Below are 27,314 nucleotides of genomic sequence, written 5' to 3' on the forward strand. Positions count from 1 at the left end.
CTCCCTCTATACTTCCTTTTGGATAAACAGACATATTAGGCAAGCATTTTGGAGCTTTCACCTAAATAACTACAGGTGGTGAGATAAGCTGCACAATATAATTGGCCTTTCAGTATATTGTTGCACACACACCATCTATTTAGCAAATGCCCTTGTTATCAACAGCAGCCTTTTAAACTCACCTGAGCTAACAGGTATGTGAGCTGGTTACTCTGCTGCGCTTAAAATTTCTTTTTTGGTTTGCTACAATGCCTTTTCTGAAACGTTGTCTCCCTCTGCTGGAACACTGACTTCTTTCATTTAATGCCTGCAGACTATAAAAGAGAAACCAACCCAAAAAGTTTGGTTGATTAGTCTGTGGCATTCTTTTAAACTGTTGCTTATGGCGGTCTCTGTGAGCTTCTCAGTGACATTCAGCCATCCAGGTATCCCGCCTGCAGTAGACGGAATGTGGCAATGGAATGCTGGCTGCGCGTGTCATAATAGGCTCTGAGCCTTTATATACCTGCGCACAGCAGCAGCCACCTTCAGTCTGCTGCTGGACAGCCAGGAGCAGCAGCAGCAGGAGAGGTAATTAATCAGCAACCCTCCTGCTAAGGGTAGACAGCTGCTCGTTCCACCCCCCCCCCGCCTTAATTGGTTCTCCTCCCTTCCAACGGTGTTGAGGCGGGTGGGAACAGCCGGGGGTTGAGGGTACTGTGCTAAAAGAGGTGGAGTTATGCAGATCTAAAACGCGTGGATTGCAGCAGCAGCAAGCCGAAAAGTGCAGGCATGTGAGGGATCTAGAGGTTGACAGCATGTCTTCTTAACGGGAGTCCAGGTGGCCATCTCCACAAATGGACTTTTCAGAATCCTTGGGTGGCACCGTAGTCGGAAACCAATTCTGGTTATCGCTTCTCGGCCTTTTGGCTAAGATCAAGTGTAGTATCTGTTCTTATCAGTTTAATATCTGATACGTCCCCTATCTGGGGACCATATATTAAATGGATTTTTAGAACAGGGAGATGGAAAAAGAGCTTGCTCTGTCCACTCCACGCATTGACCTGGTATTGCAGTATCTCCAGGACCGGTGCACCCCTTCTTTAATGCAGTTTCTAAAATCAGAAAGAATTGAATTCAATGCTTTTTGTTCATTTTGCTTGTTTGTCGGATTTTGGGATGGACTCTTTGGCTTTGCTTTTCTTCTCCTCATTGGATTTTTCATGTTAAAAGTTGCAGAAGCCAGATGACAAGCTCATTTTGGTTCAACTTCAGCAACTGTGCATTGCATTGCCATGTAATGTAATGTAATGCAATGCTATCTATCTAGCTCTCCCTCTATACTTCCTTTTGGATAAACAGACATATTAGGCAAGCATTTTGGAGCTTTCACCTAAATAACTACAGGTGGTGAGATAAGCTGCACAATATAATTGACCTTTCAGTATATTGTTGCACACACACCATCTATTTAGCAAATGCCCTTGTTATCAACAGCAGCCTTTTAAACTCACCTGAGCTAACAGGTATGTGAGCTGGTTACTCTGCTGCGCTTAAAATTTCTTTTTTGGTTTGCTACAATGCCTTTTCTGAAACGTTGTCTCCCTCTGCTGGAACACTGACTTCTTTCATTTAATGCCTGCAGACTATAAAAGAGAAACCAACCCAAAAAGTTTGGTTGATTAGTCTGTGGCATTCTTTTAAACTGTTGCTTATGGCGGTCTCTGTGAGCTTCTCAGTGACATTCAGCCATCCAGGTATCCCGCCTGCAGTAGACGGAATGTGGCAATGGAACGCTGGCTGCGCGTGTCATAATAGGCTTTGAGCCTTTATATACCTGCGCACAGCAGCAGCCACCTTCAGTCTGCTGCTGGACAGCCAGCAGCAGCTGGAGAGGTAATTAATCAGCAACCCTCCTGCTAAGGGTAGACAGCTGCTCGTTCCACCCCCCCCCCCGCCTTAATTGGTTCTCCTCCCTTCCAACGGTGTTGAGGCGGGTGGGAACAGCCGGGGGTTGAGGGTACTGTGCTAAAAGAGGTGGAGTTATGCAGATCTAAAACGCGTGGATTGCAGCAGCAGCAAGCCGAAAAGTGCAGGCATGTGAGGGATCTAGAGGTTGACAGCATGTCTTCTTAACGGGAGTCCAGGTGGCCATCTCCACAAATGGACTTTTCAGAATCCTTGGGTGGCACCGTAGTCGGAAACCAATTCTGGTTATCGCTTCTCGGCCTTTTGGCTAAGATCAAGTGTAGTATCTGTTCTTATCAGTTTAATATCTGATACGTCCCCTATCTGGGGACCATATATTAAATGGATTTTTAGAACAGGGAGATGGAAAAAGAGCTTGCTCTGTCCACTCCACGCATTGACCTGGTATTGCAGTATCTCCAGGACCGGTGCACCCCTTCTTTAATGCAGTTTCTAAAATCAGAAAGAATTGAATTCAATGCTTTTTGTTCATTTTGCTTGTTTGTCGGATTTTGGGATGGACTCTTTGGCTTTGCTTTTCTTCTCCTCATTGGATTTTTCATGTTAAAAGTTGCAGAAGCCAGATGACAAGCTCATTTTGGTTCAACTTCAGCAACTGTGCATTGCATTGCCATGTAATGTAATGTAATGCAATGCTATCTATCTAGCTCTCCCTCTATACTTCCTTTTGGATAAACAGACATATTAGGCAAGCATTTTGGAGCTTTCACCTAAATAACTACAGGTGGTGAGATAAGCTGCACAATATAATTGACCTTTCAGTATATTGTTGCACACACACCATCTATTTAGCAAATGCCCTTGTTATCAACAGCAGCCTTTTAAACTCACCTGAGCTAACAGGTATGTGAGCTGGTTACTCTGCTGCGCTTAAAATTTCTTTTTTGGTTTGCTACAATGTCTTTTCTGAAACGTTGTCTCCCTCTGCTGGAACACTGACTTCTTTCATTTAATGCCTGCAGACTATAAAAGAGAAACCAACCCAAAAAGTTTGGTTGATTAGTCTGTGGCATTCTTTTAAACTGTTGCTTATGGCGGTCTCTGTGAGCTTCTCAGTGACATTCAGCCATCCAGGTATCCCGCCTGCAGTAGACGGAATGTGGCAATGGAACGCTGGCTGCGCGTGTCATATTAGGCTCTGAGCCTTTATATACCTGCGCACAGCAGCAGCCACCTTCAGTCTGCTGCTGGACAGCCAGCAGCAGCTGGAGAGGTAATTAATCAGCAACCCTCCTGCTAAGGGTAGACAGCTGCTCGTTCCACCCCCCCCCCCGCCTTAATTGGTTCTCCTCCCTTCCAACGGTGTTGAGGCGGGTGGGAACAGCCGGGGGTTGAGGGTACTGTGCTAAAAGAGGTGGAGTTATGCAGATCTAAAACGCGTGGATTGCAGCAGCAGCAAGCCGAAAAGTGCAGGCATGTGAGGGATCTAGAGGTTGACAGCATGTCTTCTTAACGGGAGTCCAGGTGGCCATCTCCACAAATGGACTTTTCAGAATCCTTGGGTGGCACCGTAGTCGGAAACCAATTCTGGTTATCGCTTCTCGGCCTTTTGGCTAAGATCAAGTGTAGTATCTGTTCTTATCAGTTTAATATCTGATACGTACCCTATCTGGGGACCATATATTAAATGGATTTTTAGAACAGGGAGATGGAAAAAGAGCTTGCTCTGTCCACTCCACGCATTGACCTGGTATTGCAGTATCTCCAGGACCGGTGCACCCCTTCTTTAATGCAGTTTCTAAAATCAGAAAGAATTGAATTCAATGCTTTTTGTTCATTTTGCTTGTTTGTCGGATTTTGGGATGGACTCTTTGGCTTTGCTTTTCTTCTCCTCATTGGATTTTTCATGTTAAAAGTTGCAGAAGCCAGATGACAAGCTCATTTTGGTTCAACTTCAGCAACTGTGCATTGCATTGCCATGTAATGTAATGTAATGCAATGCTATCTATCTAGCTCTCCCTCTATACTTCCTTTTGGATAAACAGACATATTAGGCAAGCATTTTGGAGCTTTCACCTAAATAACTACAGGTGGTGAGATAAGCTGCACAATATAATTGACCTTTCAGTATATTGTTGCACACACACCATCTATTTAGCAAATGCCCTTGTTATCAACAGCAGCCTTTTAAACTCACCTGAGCTAACAGGTATGTGAGCTGGTTACTCTGCTGCGCTTAAAATTTCTTTTTTGGTTTGCTACAATGCCTTTTCTGAAACGTTGTCTCCCTCTGCTGGAACACTGACTTCTTTCATTTAATGCCTGCAGACTATAAAAGAGAAACCAACCCAAAAAGTTTGGTTGATTAGTCTGTGGCATTCTTTTAAACTGTTGCTTATGGCGGTCTCTGTGAGCTTCTCAGTGACATTCAGCCATCCAGGTATCCCGCCTGCAGTAGACGGAATGTGGCAATGGAACGCTGGCTGCGCGTGTCATAATAGGCTCTGAGCCTTTATATACCTGCGCACAGCAGCAGCCACCTTCAGTCTGCTGCTGGACAGCCCGCAGCAGCAGCAGCAGGAGAGGTAATTAATCAGCAACCCTCCTGCTAAGGGTAGACAGCTGCTCGTTCCACCCCCCCCCCCCGCCTTAATTGGTTCTCCTCCCTTCCAACGGTGTTGAGGCGGGTGGGAACAGCCGGGGGTTGAGGGTACTGTGCTAAAAGAGGTGGAGTTATGCAGATCTAAAACGCGTGGATTGCAGCAGCAGCAAGCCGAAAAGTGCAGGCATGTGAGGGATCTAGAGGTTGACAGCATGTCTTCTTAACGGGAGTCCAGGTGGCCATCTCCACAAATGGACTTTTCAGAATCCTTGGGTGGCACCGTAGTCGGAAACCAATTCTGGTTATCGCTTCTCGGCCTTTTGGCTAAGATCAAGTGTAGTATCTGTTCTTATCAGTTTAATATCTGATACGTCCCCTATCTGGGGACCATATATTAAATGGATTTTTAGAACAGGGAGATGGAAAAAGAGCTTGCTCTTTCCACTCCACGCATTGACCTGGTATTGCAGTATCTCCAGGACCGGTGCACCCCTTCTTTAATGCAGTTTCTAAAATCAGAAAGAATTGAATTCAATGCTTTTTGTTCATTTTGCTTGTTTGTCGGATTTTGGGATGGACTCTTTGGCTTTGCTTATCTTCTCCTCATTGGATTTTTCATGTTAAAAGTTGCAGAAGCCAGATGACAAGCTCATTTTGGTTCAACTTCAGCAACTGTGCATTGCATTGCCATGTAATGTATTGTAATGCAATGCTATCTATCTAGCTCTCCCTCTATACTTCCTTTTGGATAAACAGACATATTAGGCAAGCATTTTGGAGCTTTCACCTAAATAACTACAGGTGGTGAGATAAGCTGCACAATATAATTGACCTTTCAGTATATTGTTGCACACACACCATCTATTTAGCAAATGCCCTTGTTATCAACAGCAGCCTTTTAAACTCACCTGAGCTAACAGGTATGTGAGCTGGTTACTCTGCTGCGCTTAAAATTTCTTTTTTGGTTTGCTACAATGCCTTTTCTGAAACGTTGTCTCCCTCTGCTGGAACACTGACTTCTTTCATTTAATGCCTGCAGACTATAAAACAGAAACCAACCCAAAAAGTTTGGTTGATTAGTCTGTGGCATTCTTTTAAACTGTTGCTTATGGCGGTCTCTGTGAGCTTCTCAGTGACATTCAGCCATCCAGGTATCCCGCCTGCAGTAGACGGAATGTGGCAATGGAACGCTGGCTGCGCGTGTCATAATAGGCTCTGAGCCTTTATATACCTGCGCACAGCAGCAGCCACCTTCAGTCTGCTGCTGGACAGCCAGCAGCAGCAGCAGCAGGAGAGGTAATTAATCAGCAACCCTCCTGCTAAGGGTAGACAGCTGCTCGTTCCACCCCCCCCCCCCGCCTTAATTGGTTCTCCTCCCTTCCAACGGTGTTGAGGCGGGTGGGAACAGCCGGGGGTTGAGGGTACTGTGCTAAAAGAGGTGGAGTTATGCAGATCTAAAACGCGTGGATTGCAGCAGCAGCAAGCCGAAAAGTGCAGGCATGTGAGGGATCTAGAGGTTGACAGCATGTCTTCTTAACGGGAGTCCAGGTGGCCATCTCCACAAATGGACTTTTCAGAATCCTTGGGTGGCACCGTAGTCGGAAACCAATTCTGGTTATCACTTCTCGGCCTTTTGGCTAAGATCAAGTGTAGTATCTGTTCTTATCAGTTTAATATCTGATACGTCCCCTATCTGGGGACCATATATTAAATGGATTTTTAGAACAGGGAGATGGAAAAAGAGCTTGCTCTGTCCACTCCACGCATTGACCTGGTATTGCAGTATCTCCAGGACCGGTGCACCCCTTCTTTAATGCAGTTTCTAAAATCAGAAAGAATTGAATTCAATGCTTTTTGTTCATTTTGCTTGTTTGTCGGATTTTGGGATGGACTCTTTGGCTTTGCTTTTCTTCTCCTCATTGGATTTTTCATGTTAAAAGTTGCAGAAGCCAGATGACAAGCTCATTTTGGTTCAACTTCAGTAACTGTGCATTGCATTGCCATGTAATGTAATGTAATGCAATGCTATCTATCTAGCTCTCCCTCTATACTTCCTTTTGGATAAACAGACATATTAGGCAAGCATTTTGGAGCTTTCACCTAAATAACTACAGGTGGTGAGATAAGCTGCACAATATAATTGACCTTTCAGTATATTGTTGCACACACACCATCTATTTAGCAAATGCCCTTGTTATCAACAGCAGCCTTTTAAACTCACCTGAGCTAACAGGTATGTGAGCTGGTTACTCTGCTGCGCTTAAAATTTCTTTTTTGGTTTGCTACAATGCCTTTTCTGAAACGTTGTCTCCCTCTGCTGGAACACTGACTTCTTTCATTTAATGCCTGCAGACTATAAAAGAGAAACCAACCCAAAAAGTTTGGTTGATTAGTCTGTGGCATTCTTTTAAACTGTTGCTTATGGCGGTCTCTGTGAGCTTCTCAGTGACATTCAGCCATCCAGGTATCCCGCCTGCAGTAGACGGAATGTGGCAATGGAACGCTGGCTGCGCGTGTCATAATAGGCTCTGAGCCTTTATATACCTGCGCACAGCAGCAGCCACCTTCAGTCTGCTGCTGGACAGCCAGCAGCAGCAGCAGAAGGAGAGGTAATTAATCAGCAACCCTCCTGCTAAGGGTAGACAGCTGCTCGTTCCACCCCCCCCCCCCCGCCTTAATTGGTTCTCCTCCCTTCCAACGGTGTTGAGGCGGGTGGGAACAGCCGGGGGTTGAGGGTACTGTGCTAAAAGAGGTGGAGTTATGCAGATCTAAAACGCGTGGATTGCAGCAGCAGCAAGCCGAAAAGTGCAGGCATGTGAGGGATCTAGAGGTTGACAGCATGTCTTCTTAACGGGAGTCCAGGTGGCCATCTCCACAAATGGACTTTTCAGAATCCTTGGGTGGCACCGTAGTCGGAAACCAATTCTGGTTATCGCTTCTCGGCCTTTTGGCTAAGATCAAGTGTAGTATCTGTTCTTATCAGTTTAATATCTGATACGTCCCCTATCTGGGGACCATATATTAAATGGATTTTTAGAACAGGGAGATGGAAAAAGAGCTTGCTCTGTCCACTCCACGCATTGACCTGGTATTGCAGTATCTCCAGGACCGGTGCACCCCTTCTTTAATGCAGTTTCTAAAATCAGAAAGAATTGAATTCAATGCTTTTTGTTCATTTTGCTTGTTTGTCGGATTTTGGGATGGACTCTTTGGCTTTGCTTTTCTTCTCCTCATTGGATTTTTCATGTTAAAAGTTGCAGAAGCCAGATGACAAGCTCATTTTGGTTCAACTTCAGCAACTGTGCATTGCATTGCCATGTAATGTAATGTAATGCAATGCTATCTATCTAGCTCTCCCTCTATACTTCCTTTTGGATAAACAGACATATTAGGCAAGCATTTTGGAGCTTTCACCTAAATAACTACAGGTGGTGAGATAAGCTGCACAATATAATTGACCTTTCAGTATATTGTTGCACACACACCATCTATTTAGCAAATGCCCTTGTTATCAACAGCAGCCTTTTAAACTCACCTGAGCTAACAGGTATGTGAGCTGGTTACTCTGCTGCGCTTAAAATTTCTTTTTTGGTTTGCTACAATGCCTTTTCTGAAACGTTGTCTCCCTCTGCTGGAACACTGACTTCTTTCATTTAATGCCTGCAGACTATAAAAGAGAAACCAACCCAAAAAGTTTGGTTGATTAGTCTGTGGCATTCTTTTAAACTGTTGCTTATGGCGGTCTCTGTGAGCTTCTCAGTGACATTCAGCCATCCAGGTATCCCGCCTGCAGTAGACGGAATGTGGCAATGGAACGCTGGCTGCGCGTGTCATAATAGGCTCTGAGCCTTTATATACCTGCGCACAGCAGCAGCCACCTTCAGTCTGCTGCTGGACAGCCAGCAGCAGCAGCAGCAGGAGAGGTAATTAATCAGCAACCCTCCTGCTAAGGGTAGACAGCTGCTCGTTCCACCCCCACCCCCCGCCTTAATTGGTTCTCCTCCCTTCCAACGGTGTTGAGGCGGGTGGGAACAGCCGGGGGTTGAGGGTACTGTGCTAAAAGAGGTGGAGTTATGCAGATCTAAAACGCGTGGATTGCAGCAGCAGCAAGCCGAAAAGTGCAGGCATGTGAGGGATCTAGAGGTTGACAGCATGTCTTCTTAACTGGAGTCCAGGTGGCCATCTCCACAAATGGACTTTTCAGAATCCTTGGGTGGCACCGTAGTCGGAAACCAATTCTGGTTATCGCTTCTCGGCCTTTTGGCTAAGATCAAGTGTAGTATCTTTCGAAAAGGCGGTTTTGGATGTTGGCCGCCCTAGTAGATTGATACATTATGCACACTGGGGTTTAGGCGCTTGTTAGTACGCCAGGTGGCTAATATAGTCATCTGGTGGAAAGCATGGCCCCCCAGGATCGACGCCATTGGGCCGGGGAAGATCGAAAGCCCGAAGTGTGAAGTGCCCCAGGAGTGGTGACCCTGGGGTGCCTTAACTCACTGGGATTGGGAACCCCACTTGAGTTTATGGCACATTTGCACAAGCACTTCAAATTTTCTTTCTTCGCACACACCCTTATTCCGGGCCTTCTGGCCTTAGGATGGGGAATTTTTCAATTCCCGGTCGAAGGTCCGGGCAGTATTATACTGTGAAACCTTCACTATTTATTTAATTTCTTTGTCACTGTGTGTCCACTTATTCACGTGTGTCACGTCCTACTAGGATTTTGTCGGGATGCGGTTCCCTTACGGGTTCCTCTCTTGGCAGGTCTAGGGGGGGAGTGTGTGGCCATCAGGTTCCGCTCCCCCCTGAACCCCCCTGGCTCTCCTCTTTCGGGAGGAGAGCGTTGTTGGCTCCCCTCTTCCGGGAGGGGAGCACAGTCTTTGGCTCCCAGTGCCTTGCTCGGGTGAGAACTCGGGCAGGTGCTGGGAGTAAGATTGGGTCGCCTCTGGCTTCGGCTGGAGGTGGCTTTTTGTCCCTGTTCCTCGCTGTGGCCTTTTGGCTCGGAGGGACGGGGAATGGTTTGGGGGACCCTTCTCCTTTTGGAGAGGGTTTCAAGAAGACCAGCATCCTAGTGCACTTTTTTTGTGGCACTTGTCACTTTTTTAAGCGCACTCGGGTTTTGTACACGAATTCGGGCTTTCGAAAAAAAAAAAAAAAAAATCTGTTCTTATCAGTTTAATATCTGATACGTCCCCTATCTGGGGACCATATATTAAATGGATTTTTAGAACAGGGAGATGGAAAAAGAGCTTGCTCTGTCCACTCCACGCATTGACCTGGTATTGCAGTATCTCCAGGACCGGTGCACCCCTTCTTTAATGCAGTTTCTAAAATCAGAAAGAATTGAATTCAATGCTTTTTGTTCATTTTGCTTGTTTGTCGGATTTTGGGATGGACTCTTTGGCTTTGCTTTTCTTCTCCTCATTGGATTTTTCATGTTAAAAGTTGCAGAAGCCAGATGACAAGCTCATTTTGGTTCAACTTCAGCAACTGTGCATTGCATTGCCATGTAATGTAATGTAATGCAATGCTATCTATCTAGCTCTCCCTCTATACTTCCTTTTGGATAAACAGACATATTAGGCAAGCATTTTGGAGCTTTCACCTAAATAACTACAGGTGGTGAGATAAGCTGCACAATATAATTGACCTTTAAGTATATTGTTGCACACACACCATCTATTTAGCAAATGCCCTTGTTATCAACAGCAGCCTTTTAAACTCACCTGAGCTAACAGGTATGTGAGCTGGTTACTCTGCTGCGCTTAAAATTTCTTTTTTGGTTTGCTACAATGCCTTTTCTGAAACGTTGTCTCCCTCTGCTGGAACACTGACTTCTTTCATTTAATGCCTGCAGACTATAAAAGAGAAACCAACCCAAAAAGTTTGGTTGATTAGTCTGTGGCATTCTTTTAAACTGTTGCTTATGGCGGTCTCTGTGAGCTTCTCAGTGACATTCAGCCATCCAGGTATCCCGCCTGCAGTAGACGGAATGTGGCAATGGAACGCTGGCTGCGCGTGTCATAATAGGCTCTGAGCCTTTATATACCTGCGCACAGCAGCAGCCACCTTCAGTCTGCTGCTGGACAGCCAGCAGCAGCAGCAGCAGGAGAGGTAATTAATCAGCAACCCTCCTGCTAAGGGTAGACAGCTGCTCGTTCCACCCCCCCCCCCCCCCCCCGCCTTAATTGGTTCTCCTCCCTTCCAACGGTGTTGAGGCGGGTGGGAACAGCCGGGGGTTGAGGGTACTGTTCTAAAAGAGGTGGAGTTATGCAGATCTAAAACGCGTGGATTGCAGCAGCAGCAAGCCGAAAAGTGCAGGCATGTGAGGGATCTAGAGGTTGACAGCATGTCTTCTTAACGGGAGTCCAGGTGGCCATCTCCACAAATGGACTTTTCAGAATCCTTGGGTGGCACCGTAGTCGGAAACCAATTCTGGTTATCGCTTCTCGGCCTTTTGGCTAAGATCAAGTGTAGTATCTGTTCTTATCAGTTTAATATCTGATACGTCCCCTATCTGGGGACCATATATTAAATGGATTTTTAGAACAGGGAGATGGAAAAAGAGCTTGCTCTGTCCACTCCACGCATTGACCTGGTATTGCAGTATCTCCAGGACCGGTGCACCCCTTCTTTAATGCAGTTTCTAAAATCAGAAAGAATTGAATTCAATGCTTTTTGTTCATTTTGCTTGTTTGTCGGATTTTGGGATGGACTCTTTGGATTTGCTTTTCTTCTCCTCATTGGATTTTTCATGTTAAAAGTTGCAGAAGCCAGATGACAAGCTCATTTTGGTTCAACTTCAGCAACTGTGCATTGCATTGCCATGTAATGTAATGTAATGCAATGCTATCTATCTAGCTCTCCCTCTATACTTCCTTTTGGATAAACAGACATATTAGGCAAGCATTTTGGAGCTTTCAACTAAATAACTACAGGTGGTGAGATAAGCTGCACAATATAATTGACCTTTCAGTATATTGTTGCACACACACCATCTATTTAGCAAATGCCCTTGTTATCAACAGCAGCCTTTTAAACTCACCTGAGCTAACAGGTATGTGAGCTGGTTACTCTGCTGCGCTTAAAATTTCTTTTTTGGTTTGCTACAATGCCTTTTCTGAAACGTTGTCTCCCTCTGCTGGAACACTGACTTCTTTCATTTAATGCCTGCAGACTATAAAAGAGAAACCAACCCAAAAAGTTTGGTTGATTAGTCTGTGGCATTCTTTTAAACTGTTGCTTATGGCGGTCTCTGTGAGCTTCTCAGTGACATTCAGCCATCCAGGTATCCCGCCTGCAGTAGACGGAATGTGGCAATGGAACGCTGGCTGCGCGTGTCATAATAGGCTCTGAGCCTTTATATACCTGCGCACAGCAGCAGCCACCTTCAGTCTGCTGCTGGACAGCCAGCAGCAGCAGCAGCAGGAGAGGTAATTAATCAGCAACCCTCCTGCTAAGGGTAGACAGCTGCTCGTTCCACCCCCCCCCCGCCTTAATTGGTTCTCCTCCCTTCCAACGGTGTTGAGGCGGGTGGGAACAGCCGGGGGTTGAGGGTACTGTGCTAAAAGAGGTGGAGTTATGCAGATCTAAAACGCGTGGATTGCAGCAGCAGCAAGCCGAAAAGTGCAGGCATGTGAGGGATCTAGAGGTTGACAGCATGTCTTCTTAACGGGAGTCCAGGTGGCCATCTCCACAAATGGACTTTTCAGAATCCTTGGGTGGCACCATAGTCGGAAACCAATTCTGGTTATCGCTTCTCGGCCTTTTGGCTAAGATCAAGTGTAGTATCTGTTCTTATCAGTTTAATATCTGATACGTCCCCTATCTGGGGACCATATATTAAATGGATTTTTAGAACAGGGAGATGGAAAAAGAGCTTGCTCTGTCCACTCCACGCATTGACCTGGTATTGCAGTATCTCCAGGACCGGTGCACCCCTTCTTTAATGCAGTTTCTAAAATCAGAAAGAATTGAATTCAATGCTTTTTGTTCATTTTGCTTGTTTGTCGGATTTTGGGATGGACTCTTTGGCTTTGCTTTTCTTCTCCTCATTGGATTTTTCATGTTAAAAGTTGCAGAAGCCAGATGACAAGCTCATTTTGGTTCAACTTCAGCAACTGTGCATTGCATTGCCATGTAATGTAATGTAATGCAATGCTATCTATCTAGCTCTCCCTCTATACTTCCTTTTGGATAAACAGACATATTAGGCAAGCATTTTGGAGCTTTCACCTAAATAACTACAGGTGGTGAGATAAGCTGCACAATATAATTGACCTTTCAGTATATTGTTGCACACACACCATCTATTTAGCAAATGCCCTTGTTATCAACAGCAGCCTTTTAAACTCACCTGAGCTAACAGGTATGTGAGCTGGTTACTCTGCTGCGCTTAAAATTTCTTTTTTGGTTTGCTACAATGCCTTTTCTGAAACGTTGTCTCCCTCTGCTGGAACACTGACTTCTTTCATTTAATGCCTGCAGACTATAAAAGAGAAACCAACCCAAAAAGTTTGGTTGATTAGTCTGTGGCATTCTTTTAAACTGTTGCTTATGGCGGTCTCTGTGAGCTTCTCAGTGACATTCAGCCATCCAGGTATCCCGCCTGCAGTAGACGGAATGTGGCAATGGAACGCTGGCTGCGCGTGTCATAATAGGCTCTGAGCCTTTATATACCTGCGCACAGCAGCAGCCACCTTCAGTCTGCTGCTGGACAGCCAGCAGCAGCAGCAGCAGGAGAGGTAATTAATCAGCAACCCTCCTGCTAAGGGTAGACAGCTGCTCGTTCCACCCCCCCCCCGCCTTAATTGGTTCTCCTCCCTTCCAACGGTGTTGAGGCGGGTGGGAACAGCCGGGGGTTGAGGGTACTGTGCTAAAAGAGGTGGAGTTATGCAGATCTAAAACGCGTGGATAGCAGCAGCAGCAAGCCGAAAAGTGCAGGCATGTGAGGGATCTAGAGGTTGACAGCATGTCTTCTTAACGGGAGTCCAGGTGGCCATCTCCACAAATGGACTTTTCAGAATCCTTGGGTGGCACAGTAGTCGGAATCCAATTCTGGTTATCGCTTCTCGGCCTTTTGGCTAAGATCAAGTGTAGTATCTGTTCTTATCAGTTTAATATCTGATACGTCCCCTATCTGGGGACCATATATTAAATGGATTTTTAGAACAGGGAGATGGAAAAAGAGCTTGCTCTGTCCACTCCACGCATTGACCTGGTATTGCAGTATCTCCAGGACCGGTGCACCCCTTCTTTAATGCAGTTTCTAAAATCAGAAAGAATTGAATTCAATGCTTTTTGTTCATTTTGCTTGTTTGTCGGATTTTGGGATGGACTCTTTGGCTTTGCTTTTCTTCTCCTCATTGGATTTTTCATGTTAAAAGTTGCAGAAGCCAGATGACAAGCTCATTTTGGTTCAACTTCAGCAACTGTGCATTGCATTGCCATGTAATGTAATGTAATGCAATGCTATCTATCTAGCTCTCCCTCTATACTTCCTTTTGGATAAACAGACATATTAGGCAAGCATTTTGGAGCTTTCACCTAAATAACTACAGGTGGTGAGATAAGCTGCACAATATAATTGACCTTTCAGTATATTGTTGCACACACACCATCTATTTAGCAAATGCCCTTGTTATCAACAGCAGCCTTTTAAACTCACCTGAGCTAACAGGTATGTGAGCTGGTTACTCTGCTGCGCTTAAAATTTCTTTTTTGGTTTGCTACAATGCCTTTTCTGAAACGTTGTCTCCCTCTTCTGGAACACTGACTTCTTTCATTTAATGCCTGCAGACTATAAAAGAGAAACCAACCCAAAAAGTTTGGTTGATTAGTCTGTGGCATTCTTTTAAACTGTTGCTTATGGCGGTCTCTGTGAGCTTCTCAGTGACATTCAGCCATCCAGGTATCCCGCCTGCAGTAGACGGAATGTGGCAATGGAACGCTGGCTGCGCGTGTCATAATAGGCTCTGAGCCTTTATATACCTGCGCACAGCAGCAGCCACCTTCAGTCTGCTGCTGGACAGCCAGCAGCAGCAGCAGCAGGAGAGGTAATTAATCAGCAACCCTCCTGCTAAGGGTAGACAGCTGCTCGTTCCACCCCCCCCCCGCCTTAATTGGTTCTCCTCCCTTCCAACGGTGTTGAGGCGGGTGGGAACAGCCGGGGGTTGAGGGTACTGTGCTAAAAGAGGTGGAGTTATGCAGATCTAAAACGCGTGGATAGCAGCAGCAGCAAGCCGAAAAGTGCAGGCATGTGAGGGATCTAGAGGTTGACAGCATGTCTTCTTAACGGGAGTCCAGGTGGCCATCTCCACAAATGGACTTTTCAGAATCCTTGGGTGGCACAGTAGTCGGAATCCAATTCTGGTTATCGCTTCTCGGCCTTTTGGCTAAGATCAAGTGTAGTATCTGTTCTTATCAGTTTAATATCTGATACGTCCCCTATCTGGGGACCATATATTAAATGGATTTTTAGAACAGGGAGATGGAAAAAGAGCTTGCTCTGTCCACTCCACGCATTGACCTGGTATTGCAGTATCTCCAGGACCGGTGCACCCCTTCTTTAATGCAGTTTCTAAAATCAGAAAGAATTGAATTCAATGCTTTTTGTTCATTTTGCTTGTTTGTCGGATTTTGGGATGGACTCTTTGGCTTTGCTTTTCTTCTCCTCATTGGATTTTTCATGTTAAAAGTTGCAGAAGCCAGATGACAAGCTCATTTTGGTTCAACTTCAGCAACTGTGCATTGCATTGCCATGTAATGTAATGTAATGCAATGCTATCTATCTAGCTCTCCCTCTATACTTCCTTTTGGATAAACAGACATATTAGGCAAGCATTTTGGAGCTTTCACCTAAATAACTACAGGTGGTGAGATAAGCTGCACAATATAATTGACCTTTCAGTATATTGTTGCACACACACCATCTATTTAGCAAATGCCCTTGTTATCAACAGCAGCCTTTTAAACTCACCTGAGCTAACAGGTATGTGAGCTGGTTACTCTGCTGCGCTTAAAATTTCTTTTTTGGTTTGCTACAATGCCTTTTCTGAAACGTTGTCTCCCTCTGCTGGAACACTGACTTCTTTCATTTAATGCCTGCAGACTATAAAAGAGAAACCAACCCAAAAAGTTTGGTTGATTAGTCTGTGGCATTCTTTTAAACTGTTGCTTATGGCGGTCTCTGTGAGCTTCTCAGTGACATTCAGCCATCCAGGTATCCCGCCTGCAGTAGACGGAATGTGGCAATGGAACGCTGGCTGCGCGTGTCATAATAGGCTCTGAGCCTTTATATACCTGCGCACAGCAGCAGCCACCTTCAGTCTGCTGCTGGACAGCCAGCAGCAGCAGCAGCAGGAGAGGTAATTAATCAGCAACCCTCCTGCTAAGGGTAGACAGCTGCTCGTTCCACCCCCCCCCCCGCCTTAATTGGTTCTCCTCCCTTCCAACGGTGTTGAGGCGGGTGGGAACAGCCGGGGGTTGAGGGTACTGTGCTAAAAGAGGTGGAGTTATGCAGATCTAAAACGCGTGGATTGCAGCAGCAGCAAGCCGAAAAGTGCAGGCATGTGAGGGATCTAGAGGTTGACAGCATGTCTTCTTAACGGGAGTCCAGGTGGCCATCTCCACAAAAGGACTTTTCAGAATCCTTGGGTGGCACCGTAGTCGGAAACCAATTCTGGTTATCGCTTCTCGGCCTTTTGGCTAAGATCAAGTGTAGTATCTGTTCTTATCAGTTTAATATCTGATACGTCCCCTATCTGGGGACCATATATTAAATGGATTTTTAGAACAGGGAGATGGAAAAAGAGCTTGCTCTGTCCACTCCACGCATTGACCTGGTATTGCAGTATCTCCAGGACCGGTGCACCCCTTCTTTAATGCAGTTTCTAAAACTAGAAAGAATTGAATTCAATGCTTTTTGTTCATTTTGCTTGTTTGTCGGATTTTGGGATGGACTCTTTGGCTTTGCTTTTCTTCTCCTCATTGGATTTTTCATGTTAAAAGTTGCAGAAGCCAGATGACAAGCTCATTTTGGTTCAACTTCAGCAACTGTGCATTGCATTGCCATGTAATGTAATGTAATGCAATGCTATCTATCTAGCTCTCCCTCTATACTTCCTTTTGGATAAACAGACATATTAGGCAAGCATTTTGGAGCTTTCACCTAAATAACTACAGGTGGTGAGATAAGCTGCACAATATAATTGACCTTTCAGTATATTGTTGCACACACACCATCTATTTAGCAAATGCCCTTGTTATCAACAGCAGCCTTTAAACTCACCTGAGCTAACAGGTATGTGAGCTGGTTACTCTGCTGCGCTTAAAATTTCTTTTTTGGTTTGCTACAATGCCTTTTCTGAAACGTTGTCTCCCTCTGCTGGAACACTGACTTCTTTCATTTAATGCCTGCAGACTATAAAAGAGAAACCAACCCAAAAAGTTTGGTTGATTAGTCTGTGGCATTCTTTTAAACTGTTGCTTATGGCGGTCTCTGTGAGCTTCTCAGCGACATTCAGCCAGCCAGGTATCCCGCCTGCAGTAGACGGAATGTGGCAATGGAACGCTGGCTGCGCGTGTCATAATAGGCTCTGAGCCTTTATATACCTGCGCACAGCAGCAGCCACCTTCAGTCTGCTGCTGGACAGCCAGCAGCAGCAGCAGCAGGAGAGGTAATTAATCAGCAACCCTCCTGCTAAGGGTAGACAGCTGCTCGTTCCACCCCCCCCCCCCCGCCTTAATTGGTTCTCCTCCCTTCCAACGGTGTTGAGGCGGGTGGGAACAGCCGGGGGTTGAGGGTACTGTGCTAAAAGAGGTGGAGTTATGCAGATCTAAAACGCGTGGATTGCAGCAGCAGCAAGCCGAAAAGTGCAGGCATGTGAGGGATCTAGAGGTTGACAGCATGTCTTCTTAACGGGAGTCCAGGTGGCCATCTCCACAAAAGGACTTTTCAGAATCCTTGGGTGGCACCGTAGTCGGAAACCAATTCTGGTTATCGCTTCTCGGCCTTTTGGCTAAGATCAAGTGTAGTATCTGTTCTTATCAGTTTAATATCTGATACGTCCCCTATCTGGGGACCATATATTAAATGGATTTTTAGAACAGGGAGATGGAAAAAGAGCTTGCTCTGTCCACTCCACGCATTGACCTGGTATTGCAGTATCTCCAGGACCGGTGCACCCCTTCTTTAATGCAGTTTCTAAAACTAGAAAGAATTGAATTCAATGCTTTTTGTTCATTTTGCTTGTTTGTCGGATTTTGGGATGGACTCTTTGGCTTTGCTTTTCTTCTCCTCATTGGATTTTTCATGTTAAAAGTTGCAGAAGCCAGATGACAAGCTCATTTTGGTTCAACTTCAGCAACTGTGCATTGCATTGCCATGTAATGTAATGTAATGCAATGCTATCTATCTAGCTCTCCCTCTATACTTCCTTTTGGATAAACAGACATATTAGGCAAGCATTTTGGAGCTTTCACCTAAATAACTACAGGTGGTGAGATAAGCTGCACAATATAATTGACCTTTCAGTATATTGTTGCACACACACCATCTATTTAGCAAATGCCCTTGTTATCAACAGCAGCCTTTTAAACTCACCTGAGCTAACAGGTATGTGAGCTGGTTACTCTGCTGCGCTTAAAATTTCTTATTTGGTTTGCTACAATGCCTTTTCTGAAACGTTGTCTCCCTCTGCTGGAACACTGACTTCTTTCATTTAATGCCTGCAGACTATAAAAGAGAAACCAACCCAAAAAGTTTGGTTGATTAGTCTGTGGCATTCTTTTAAACTGTTGCTTATGGCGGTCTCTGTGAGCTTCTCAGTGACATTCAGCCATCCAGGTATCCCGCCTGCAGTAGACGGAATGTGGCAATGGAACGCTGGCTGCGCGTGTCATAATAGGCTCTGAGCCTTTATATACCTGCGCACAGCAGCAGCCACCTTCAGTCTGCTGCTGGACAGCCAGCAGCAGCAGCAGCAGGAGAGGTAATTAATCAGCAACCCTCCTGCTAAGGGTAGACAGCTGCTCGTTCCACCCCCCCCCCCGCCTTAATTGGTTCTCCTCCCTTCCAACGGTGTTGAGGCGGGTGGGAACAGCCGGGGGTTGAGGGTACTGTGCTAAAAGAGGTGGAGTTATGCAGATCTAAAACGCGTGGATTGCAGCAGCAGCAAGCCGAAAAGTGCAGGCATGTGAGGGATCTAGAGGTTGACAGCATGTCTTCTTAATGGGAGTCCAGGTGGCCATCTCCACAAATGAACTTTTCAGAATCCTTGGGTGGCACCGTAGTCGGAAAGCAATTCTGGTTATCGCTTCTCGGCCTTTTGGCTAAGATCAAGTGTAGTATCTGTTCTTATCAGTTTAATATCTGATACGTCCCCTATCTGGGGACCATATATTAAATGGATTTTTAGAACAGGGAGATGGAAAAAGAGCTTGCTCTGTCCACTCCACGCATTGACCTGGTATTGCAGTATCTCCAGGACCGGTGCACCCCTTCTTTAATGCAGTTTCTAAAATCAGAAAGAATTGAATTCAATGCTTTTTGTTCATTTTGCTTGTTTGTCGGATTTTGGGATGGACTCTTTGGCTTTGCTTTTCTTCTCCTCATTGGATTTTTCATGTTAAAAGTTGCAGAAGCCAGATGACAAGCTCATTTTGGTTCAACTTCAGCAACTGTGCATTGCATTGCCATGTAATGTAATGTAATGCAATGCTATCTATCTAGCTCTCCCTCTATACTTCCTTTTGGATAAACAGACATATTAGGCAAGCATTTTGGAGCTTTCACCTAAATAACTACAGGTGGTGAGATAAGCTGCACAATATAATTGACCTTTCAGTATATTGTTGCACACACACCATCTATTTAGCAAATGCCCTTGTTATCAACAGCAGCCTTTTAAACTCACCTGAGCTAACAGGTATGTGAGCTGGTTACTCTGCTGCGCTTAAAATTTCTTTTTTGGTTTGCTACAATGCCTTTTCTGAAACGTTGTCTCCCTCTGCTGGAACACTGACTTCTTTCATTTAATGCCTGCAGACTATAAAAGAGAAACCAACCCAAAAAGTTTGGTTGATTAGTCTGTGGCATTCTTTTAAACTGTTGCTTATGGCGGTCTCTGTGAGCTTCTCAGTGACATTCAGCCATCCAGGTATCCCGCCTGCAGTAGACGGAATGTGGCAATGGAACGCTGGCTGCGCGTGTCATAATAGGCTCTGAGCCTTTATATACCTGCGCACAGCAGCAGCCACCTTCAGTCTGCTGCTGGACAGCCAGCAGCAGCAGCAGCAGGAGAGGTAATTAATCAGCAACCCTCCTGCTAAGGGTAGACAGCTGCTCGTTCCACCCCCCCCCCCGCCTTAATTGGTTCTCCTCCCTTCCAACGGTGTTGAGGCGGGTGGGAACAGCCGGGGGTTGAGGGTACTGTGCTAAAAGAGGTGGAGTTATGCAGATCTAAAACGCGTGGATTGCAGCAGCAGCAAGCCGAAAAGTGCAGGCATGTGAGGGATCTAGAGGTTGACAGCATGTCTTCTTAACGGGAGTCCAGGTGGCCATCTCCACAAATGAACTTTTCAGAATCCTTGGGTGGCACCGTAGTCGGAAAGCAATTCTGGTTATCGCTTCTCGGCCTTTTGGCTAAGATCAAGTGTAGTATCTGTTCTTATCAGTTTAATATCTGATACGTCCCCTATCTGGGGACCATATATTAAATGGATTTTTAGAACAGGGAGATGGAAAAAGAGCTTGCTCTGTCCACTCCACGCATTGACCTGGTATTGCAGTATCTCCAGGACCGGTGCACCCCTTCTTTAATGCAGTTTCTAAAATCAGAAAGAATTGAATTCAATGCTTTTTGTTCATTTTGCTTGTTTGTCGGATTTTGGGATGGACTCTTTGGCTTTGCTTTTCTTCTCCTCATTGGATTTTTCATGTTAAAAGTTGCAGAAGCCAGATGACAAGCTCATTTTGGTTCAACTTCAGCAACTGTGCATTGCATTGCCATGTAATGTAATGTAATGCAATGCTATCTATCTAGCTCTCCCTCTATACTTCCTTTTGGATAAACAGACATATTAGGCAAGCATTTTGGAGCTTTCACCTAAATAACTACAGGTGGTGAGATAAGCTGCACAATATAATTGACCTTTCAGTATATTGTTGCACACACACCATCTATTTAGCAAATGCCCTTGTTATCAACAGCAGCCTTTTAAACTCACCTGAGCTAACAGGTATGTGAGCTGGTTACTCTGCTGCGCTTAAAATTTCTTTTTTGGTTTGCTACAATGCCTTTTCTGAAACGTTGTCTCCCTCTGCTGGAACACTGACTTCTTTCATTTAATGCCTGCAGACTATAAAAGAGAAACCAACCCAAAAAGTTTGGTTGATTAGTCTGTGGCATTCTTTTAAACTGTTGCTTATGGCGGTCTCTGTGAGCTTCTCAGTGACATTCAGCCATCCAGGTATCTCGCCTGCAGTAGACGGAATGTGGCAATGGAACGCTGGCTGCGCGTGTCATAATAGGCTCTGAGCCTTTATATACCTGCGCACAGCAGCAGCCACCTTCAGTCTGCTGCTGGACAGCCAGCAGCAGCAGCAGCAGGAGAGGTAATTAATCAGCAACCCTCCTGCTAAGGGTAGACAGCTGCTCGTTCCACCCCCACCCCCCCGCCTTAATTGGTTCTCCTCCCTTCCAACGGTGTTGAGGCGGGTGGGAACAGCCGGGGGTTGAGGGTACTGTGCTAAAAGAGGTGGAGTTATGCAGATCTAAAACGCGTGGATTGCAGCAGCAGCAAGCCGAAAAGTGCAGGCATGTGAGGGATCTAGAGGTTGACAGCATGTCTTCTTAACGGGAGTCCAGGTGGCCATCTCCACAAATGGACTTTTCAGAATCCTTGGGTGGCACCGTAGTCGGAAACCAATTCTGGTTATCGCTTCTCGGCCTTTTGGCTAAGATCAAGTGTAGTATCTGTTCTTATCAGTTTAATATCTGATACGTCCCCTATCTGGGGACCATATATTAAATGGATTTTTAGAACAGGGAGATGGAAAAAGAGCTTGCTCTGTCCACTCCACGCATTGACCTGGTATTGCAGTATCTCCAGGACCGGTGCACCCCTTCTTTAATGCAGTTTCTAAAATCAGAAAGAATTGAATTCAATGCTTTTTGTTCATTTTGCTTGTTTGTCGGATTTTGGGATGGACTCTTTGGCTTTGCTTTTCTTCTCCTCATTGGATTTTTCATGTTAAAAGTTGCAGAAGCCAGATGACAAGCTCATTTTGGTTCAACTTCAGCAACTGTGCATTGCATTGCCATGTAATGTAATGTAATGCAATGCTATCTATCTAGCTCTCCCTCTATACTTCCTTTTGGATAAACAGACATATTAGGCAAGCATTTTGGAGCTTTCACCTAAATAACTACAGGTGGTGAGATAAGCTGCACAATATAATTGACCTTTCAGTATATTGTTGCACACACACCATCTATTTAGCAAATGCCCTTGTTATCAACAGCAGCCTTTTAAACTCACCTGAGCTAACAGGTATGTGAGCTGGTTACTCTGCTGCGCTTAAAATTTCTTTTTTGGTTTGCTACAATGTCTTTTCTGAAACGTTGTCTCCCTCTGCTGGAACACTGACTTCTTTCATTTAATGCCTGCAGACTATAAAAGAGAAACCAACCCAAAAAGTTTGGTTGATTAGTCTGTGGCATTCTTTTAAACTGTTGCTTATGGCGGTCTCTGTGAGCTTCTCAGTGACATTCAGCCATCCAGGTATCCCGCCTGCAGTAGACGGAATGTGGCAATGGAACGCTGGCTGCGCGTGTCATAATAGGCTCTGAGCCTTTATATACCTGCGCACAGCAGCAGCCACCTTCAGTCTGCTGCTGGACAGCCAGCAGCAGCAGCAGCAGGAGAGGTAATTAATCAGCAACCCTCCTGCTAAGGGTAGACAGCTGCTCGTTCCACCCCCCCCCCCCGCCTTAATTGGTTCTCCTCCCTTCCAACGGTGTTGAGGCGGGTGGGAACAGCCGGGGGTTGAGGGTACTGTGCTAAAAGAGGTGGAGTTATGCAGATCTAAAACGCGTGGATTGCAGCAGCAGCAAGCCGAAAAGTGCAGGCATGTGAGGGATCTAGAGGTTGACAGCATGTCTTCTTAACGGGAGTCCAGGTGGCCATCTCCACAAATGAACTTTTCAGAATCCTTGGGTGGCACCGTAGTCGGAAAGCAATTCTGGTTATCGCTTCTCGGCCTTTTGGCTAAGATCAAGTGTAGTATCTGTTCTTATCAGTTTAATATCTGATACGTCCCCTATCTGGGGACCATATATTAAATGGATTTTTAGAACAGGGAGATGGAAAAAGAGCTTGCTCTGTCCACTCCACGCATTGACCTGGTATTGCAGTATCTCCAGGACCGGTGCACCCCTTCTTTAATGCAGTTTCTAAAATCAGAAAGAATTGAATTCAATGCTTTTTGTTCATTTTGCTTGTTTGTCGGATTTTGGGATGGACTCTTTGGCTTTGCTTTTCTTCTCCTCATTGGATTTTTCATGTTAAAAGTTGCAGAAGCCAGATGACAAGCTCATTTTGGTTCAACTTCAGCAACTGTGCATTGCATTGCCATGTAATGTAATGTAATGCAATGCTATCTATCTAGCTCTCCCTCTATACTTCCTTTTGGATAAACAGACATATTAGGCAAGCATTTTGGAGCTTTCACCTAAATAACTACAGGTGGTGAGATAAGCTGCACAATATAATTGACCTTTCAGTATATTGTTGCACACACACCATCTATTTAGCAAATGCCCTTGTTATCAACAGCAGCCTTTTAAACTCACCTGAGCTAACAGGTATGTGAGCTGGTTACTCTGCTGCGCTTAAAATTTCTTTTTTGGTTTGCTACAATGCCTTTTCTGAAACGTTGTCTCCCTCTGCTGGAACACTGACTTCTTTCATTTAATGCCTGCAGACTATAAAAGAGAAACCAACCCAAAAAGTTTGGTTGATTAGTCTGTGGCATTCTTTTAAACTGTTGCTTATGGCGGTCTCTGTGAGCTTCTCAGTGACATTCAGCCATCCAGGTATCTCGCCTGCAGTAGACGGAATGTGGCAATGGAACGCTGGCTGCGCGTGTCATAATAGGCTCTGAGCCTTTATATACCTGCGCACAGCAGCAGCCACCTTCAGTCTGCTGCTGGACAGCCAGCAGCAGCAGCAGCAGGAGAGGTAATTAATCAGCAACCCTCCTGCTAAGGGTAGACAGCTGCTCGTTCCACCCCCACCCCCCCGCCTTAATTGGTTCTCCTCCCTTCCAACGGTGTTGAGGCGGGTGGGAACAGCCGGGGGTTGAGGGTACTGTGCTAAAAGAGGTGGAGTTATGCAGATCTAAAACGCGTGGATTGCAGCAGCAGCAAGCCGAAAAGTGCAGGCATGTGAGGGATCTAGAGGTTGACAGCATGTCTTCTTAACGGGAGTCCAGGTGGCCATCTCCACAAATGGACTTTTCAGAATCCTTGGGTGGCACCGTAGTCGGAAACCAATTCTGGTTATCGCTTCTCGGCCTTTTGGCTAAGATCAAGTGTAGTATCTGTTCTTATCAGTTTAATATCTGATACGTCCCCTATCTGGGGACCATATATTAAATGGATTTTTAGAACAGGGAGATGGAAAAAGAGCTTGCTCTGTCCACTCCACGCATTGACCTGGTATTGCAGTATCTCCAGGACCGGTGCACCCCTTCTTTAATGCAGTTTCTAAAATCAGAAAGAATTGAATTCAATGCTTTTTGTTCATTTTGCTTGTTTGTCGGATTTTGGGATGGACTCTTTGGCTTTGCTTTTCTTCTCCTCATTGGATTTTTCATGTTAAAAGTTGCAGAAGCCAGATGACAAGCTCATTTTGGTTCAACTTCAGCAACTGTGCATTGCATTGCCATGTAATGTAATGTAATGCAATGCTATCTATCTAGCTCTCCCTCTATACTTCCTTTTGGATAAACAGACATATTAGGCAAGCATTTTGGAGCTTTCACCTAAATAACTACAGGTGGTGAGATAAGCTGCACAATATAATTGACCTTTCAGTATATTGTTGCACACACACCATCTATTTAGCAAATGCCCTTGTTATCAACAGCAGCCTTTTAAACTCACCTGAGCTAACAGGTATGTGAGCTGGTTACTCTGCTGCGCTTAAAATTTCTTTTTTGGTTTGCTACAATGTCTTTTCTGAAACGTTGTCTCCCTCTGCTGGAACACTGACTTCTTTCATTTAATGCCTGCAGACTATAAAAGAGAAACCAACCCAAAAAGTTTGGTTGATTAGTCTGTGGCATTCTTTTAAACTGTTGCTTATGGCGGTCTCTGTGAGCTTCTCAGTGACATTCAGCCATCCAGGTATCCCGCCTGCAGTAGACGGAATGTGGCAATGGAACGCTGGCTGCGCGTGTCATAATATGCTCTGAGCCTTTATATACCTGCGCACAGCAGCAGCCACCTTCAGTCTGCTGCTGGACAGCCAGCAGCAGCAGCAGCAGGAGAGGTAATTAATCAGCAACCCTCCTGCTAAGGGTAGACAGCTGCTCGTTCCACCCCCCCCCCGCCTTAATTGGTTCTCCTCCCTTCCAACGGTGTTGAGGCGGGTGGGAACAGCCGGGGGTTGAGGGTACTGTGCTAAAAGAGGTGGAGTTATGCAGATCTAAAACGCGTGGATTGCAGCAGCAGCAAGCCGAAAAGTGCAGGCATGTGAGGGATCTAGAGGTTGACAGCATGTCTTCTTAACGGGAGTCCAGGTGGCCATCTCCACAAATGGACTTTTCAGAATCCTTGGGTGGCACCATAGTCGGAAACCAATTCTGGTTATCGCTTCTCGGCCTTTTGGCTAAGATCAAGTGTAGTATCTGTTCTTATCAGTTTAATATCTGATACGTCCCCTATCTGGGGACCATATATTAAATGGATTTTTAGAACAGGGAGATGGAAAAAGAGCTTGCTCTGTCCACTCCACGCATTGACCTGGTATTGCAGTATCTCCAGGACCGGTGCACCCCTTCTTTAATGCAGTTTCTAAAATCAGAAAGAATTGAATTCAATGCTTTTTGTTCATTTTGCTTGTTTGTCGGATTTTGGGATGGACTCTTTGGCTTTGCTTTTCTTCTCCTCATTGGATTTTTCATGTTAAAAGTTGCAGAAGCCAGATGACAAGCTCATTTTGGTTCAACTTCAGCAACTGTGCATTGCATTGCCATGTAATGTAATGTAATGCAATGCTATCTATCTAGCTCTCCCTCTATACTTCCTTTTGGATAAACAGACATATTAGGCAAGCATTTTGGAGCTTTCACCTAAATAACTACAGGTGGTGAGATAAGCTGCACAATATAATTGACCTTTCAGTATATTGTTGCACACACACCATCTATTTAGCAAATGCCCTTGTTATCAACAGCAGCCTTTTAAACTCACCTGAGCTAACAGGTATGTGAGCTGGTTACTCTGCTGCGCTTAAAATTTCTTTTTTGGTTTGCTACAATGCCTTTTCTGAAACGTTGTCTCCCTCTGCTGGAACACTGACTTCTTTCATTTAATGCCTGCAGACTATAAAAGAGAAACCAACCCAAAAAGTTTGGTTGATTAGTCTGTGGCATTCTTTTAAACTGTTGCTTATGGCGGTCTCTGTGAGCTTCTCAGTGACATTCAGCCATCCAGGTATCCCGCCTGCAGTAGACGGAATGTGGCAATGGAACGCTGGCTGCGCGTGTCATAATAGGCTCTGAGCCTTTATATACCTGCGCACAGCAGCAGCCACCTTCAGTCTGCTGCTGGACAGCCAGCAGCAGCAGCAGCAGGAGAGGTAATTAATCAGCAACCCTCCTGCTAAGGGTAGACAGCTGCTCGTTCCACCCCCCCCCCCGCCTTAATTGGTTCTCCTCCCTTCCAACGGTGTTGAGGCGGGTGGGAACAGCCGGGGGTTGAGGGTACTGTGCTAAAAGAGGTGGAGTTATGCAGATCTAAAACGCGTGGATTGCAGCAGCAGCAAGCCGAAGAGTGCAGGCATGTGAGGGATCTAGAGGTTGACAGCATGTCTTCTTAACGGGAGTCCAGGTGGCCATCTCCACAAATGGACTTTTCAGAATCCTTGGGTGGCACCGTAGTCGGAAACCAATTCTGGTTATCGCTTCTCGGCCTTTTGGCTAAGATCAAGTGTAGTATCTGTTCTTATCAGTTTAATATCTGATACGTCCCCTATCTGGGGACCATATATTAAATGGATTTTTAGAACAGGGAGATGGAAAAAGAGCTTGCTCTGTCCACTCCACGCATTGACCTGGTATTGCAGTATCTCCAGGATCGGTGCACCCCTTCTTTAATGCAGTTTCTAAAATCAGAAAGAATTGAATTCAATGCTTTTTGTTCATTTTGCTTGTTTGTCGGATTTTGGGATGGACTCTTTGGCTTTGCTTTTCTTCTCCTCATTGGATTTTTCATGTTAAAAGTTGCAGAAGCCAGATGACAAGCTCATTTTGGTTCAACTTCAGCAACTGTGCATTGCATTGCCATGTAATGTAATGTAATGCAATGCTATCTATCTAGCTCTCCCTCTATACTTCCTTTTGGATAAACAGACATATTAGGCAAGCATTTTGGAGCTTTCACCTAAATAACTACAGGTGGTGAGATAAGCTGCACAATATAATTGACCTTTCAGTATATTGTTGCACACACACCATCTATTTAGCAAATGCCCTTGTTATCAACAGCAGCCTTTTAAACTCACCTGAGCTAACAGG

The 27,314-nt window shown here is 45.3% G+C and overlaps 20 non-coding genes and 1 pseudogene across 20 annotated transcripts; all 21 read left to right on the plus strand.

Moving 5' to 3' along the window:
• The first annotated feature begins 889 nt into the window (after positions 1-889).
• On the plus strand, positions 890-1,080 carry LOC141215315 (U2 spliceosomal RNA). Its single transcript, XR_012284385.1, has one exon. It is a non-coding gene; the product is annotated as a U2 spliceosomal RNA (small nuclear RNA).
• A 1,115-nt stretch (positions 1,081-2,195) lies between these two features.
• On the plus strand, positions 2,196-2,386 carry LOC141215316 (U2 spliceosomal RNA). The gene has a single exon (XR_012284386.1). It is a non-coding gene; the product is annotated as a U2 spliceosomal RNA (small nuclear RNA).
• Positions 2,387-3,501: 1,115 nt separating this feature from the next.
• LOC141216586 (U2 spliceosomal RNA) lies at positions 3,502-3,692 on the plus strand. The gene has a single exon (XR_012285614.1). It is a non-coding gene; the product is annotated as a U2 spliceosomal RNA (small nuclear RNA).
• A 1,122-nt stretch (positions 3,693-4,814) lies between these two features.
• On the plus strand, positions 4,815-5,005 carry LOC141216942 (U2 spliceosomal RNA). Its single transcript, XR_012285861.1, has one exon. It is a non-coding gene; the product is annotated as a U2 spliceosomal RNA (small nuclear RNA).
• Positions 5,006-6,127: 1,122 nt separating this feature from the next.
• Positions 6,128-6,318, plus strand: LOC141216321 (U2 spliceosomal RNA). Its single transcript, XR_012285358.1, has one exon. It is a non-coding gene; the product is annotated as a U2 spliceosomal RNA (small nuclear RNA).
• Positions 6,319-7,441: 1,123 nt separating this feature from the next.
• Positions 7,442-7,632, plus strand: LOC141215318 (U2 spliceosomal RNA). Its single transcript, XR_012284387.1, has one exon. It is a non-coding gene; the product is annotated as a U2 spliceosomal RNA (small nuclear RNA).
• Positions 7,633-8,754: 1,122 nt separating this feature from the next.
• LOC141216957 (U2 spliceosomal RNA) lies at positions 8,755-8,846 on the plus strand (annotated as a pseudogene).
• A 794-nt stretch (positions 8,847-9,640) lies between these two features.
• Positions 9,641-9,823, plus strand: LOC141216841 (U2 spliceosomal RNA). Its single transcript, XR_012285831.1, has one exon. It is a non-coding gene; the product is annotated as a U2 spliceosomal RNA (small nuclear RNA).
• A 1,128-nt stretch (positions 9,824-10,951) lies between these two features.
• On the plus strand, positions 10,952-11,142 carry LOC141215319 (U2 spliceosomal RNA). Its single transcript, XR_012284388.1, has one exon. It is a non-coding gene; the product is annotated as a U2 spliceosomal RNA (small nuclear RNA).
• Positions 11,143-12,262: 1,120 nt separating this feature from the next.
• Positions 12,263-12,453, plus strand: LOC141215320 (U2 spliceosomal RNA). Its single transcript, XR_012284389.1, has one exon. It is a non-coding gene; the product is annotated as a U2 spliceosomal RNA (small nuclear RNA).
• A 1,120-nt stretch (positions 12,454-13,573) lies between these two features.
• On the plus strand, positions 13,574-13,764 carry LOC141215322 (U2 spliceosomal RNA). The gene has a single exon (XR_012284391.1). It is a non-coding gene; the product is annotated as a U2 spliceosomal RNA (small nuclear RNA).
• Positions 13,765-14,884: 1,120 nt separating this feature from the next.
• Positions 14,885-15,075, plus strand: LOC141215323 (U2 spliceosomal RNA). Its single transcript, XR_012284392.1, has one exon. It is a non-coding gene; the product is annotated as a U2 spliceosomal RNA (small nuclear RNA).
• A 1,121-nt stretch (positions 15,076-16,196) lies between these two features.
• On the plus strand, positions 16,197-16,387 carry LOC141215324 (U2 spliceosomal RNA). Its single transcript, XR_012284393.1, has one exon. It is a non-coding gene; the product is annotated as a U2 spliceosomal RNA (small nuclear RNA).
• A 1,122-nt stretch (positions 16,388-17,509) lies between these two features.
• Positions 17,510-17,700, plus strand: LOC141215325 (U2 spliceosomal RNA). The gene has a single exon (XR_012284394.1). It is a non-coding gene; the product is annotated as a U2 spliceosomal RNA (small nuclear RNA).
• A 1,121-nt stretch (positions 17,701-18,821) lies between these two features.
• LOC141215326 (U2 spliceosomal RNA) lies at positions 18,822-19,012 on the plus strand. Its single transcript, XR_012284395.1, has one exon. It is a non-coding gene; the product is annotated as a U2 spliceosomal RNA (small nuclear RNA).
• Positions 19,013-20,133: 1,121 nt separating this feature from the next.
• LOC141215328 (U2 spliceosomal RNA) lies at positions 20,134-20,324 on the plus strand. Its single transcript, XR_012284397.1, has one exon. It is a non-coding gene; the product is annotated as a U2 spliceosomal RNA (small nuclear RNA).
• A 1,123-nt stretch (positions 20,325-21,447) lies between these two features.
• LOC141215329 (U2 spliceosomal RNA) lies at positions 21,448-21,638 on the plus strand. The gene has a single exon (XR_012284398.1). It is a non-coding gene; the product is annotated as a U2 spliceosomal RNA (small nuclear RNA).
• Positions 21,639-22,760: 1,122 nt separating this feature from the next.
• On the plus strand, positions 22,761-22,951 carry LOC141215330 (U2 spliceosomal RNA). The gene has a single exon (XR_012284399.1). It is a non-coding gene; the product is annotated as a U2 spliceosomal RNA (small nuclear RNA).
• A 1,123-nt stretch (positions 22,952-24,074) lies between these two features.
• LOC141215331 (U2 spliceosomal RNA) lies at positions 24,075-24,265 on the plus strand. The gene has a single exon (XR_012284400.1). It is a non-coding gene; the product is annotated as a U2 spliceosomal RNA (small nuclear RNA).
• A 1,120-nt stretch (positions 24,266-25,385) lies between these two features.
• LOC141215332 (U2 spliceosomal RNA) lies at positions 25,386-25,576 on the plus strand. Its single transcript, XR_012284401.1, has one exon. It is a non-coding gene; the product is annotated as a U2 spliceosomal RNA (small nuclear RNA).
• A 1,121-nt stretch (positions 25,577-26,697) lies between these two features.
• LOC141216248 (U2 spliceosomal RNA) lies at positions 26,698-26,888 on the plus strand. Its single transcript, XR_012285288.1, has one exon. It is a non-coding gene; the product is annotated as a U2 spliceosomal RNA (small nuclear RNA).
• The last annotated feature ends 426 nt before the right edge of the window (positions 26,889-27,314 follow it).

The sequence above is a fragment of the Phyllobates terribilis genome, unplaced genomic scaffold (genome assembly GCF_046119375.1).
Source record: "Phyllobates terribilis strain yellow unplaced genomic scaffold, ASM4611937v1 Scaffold_236__1_contigs__length_3049075, whole genome shotgun sequence".
Classification (NCBI taxonomy): Eukaryota; Metazoa; Chordata; class Amphibia; order Anura; family Dendrobatidae; genus Phyllobates; species Phyllobates terribilis.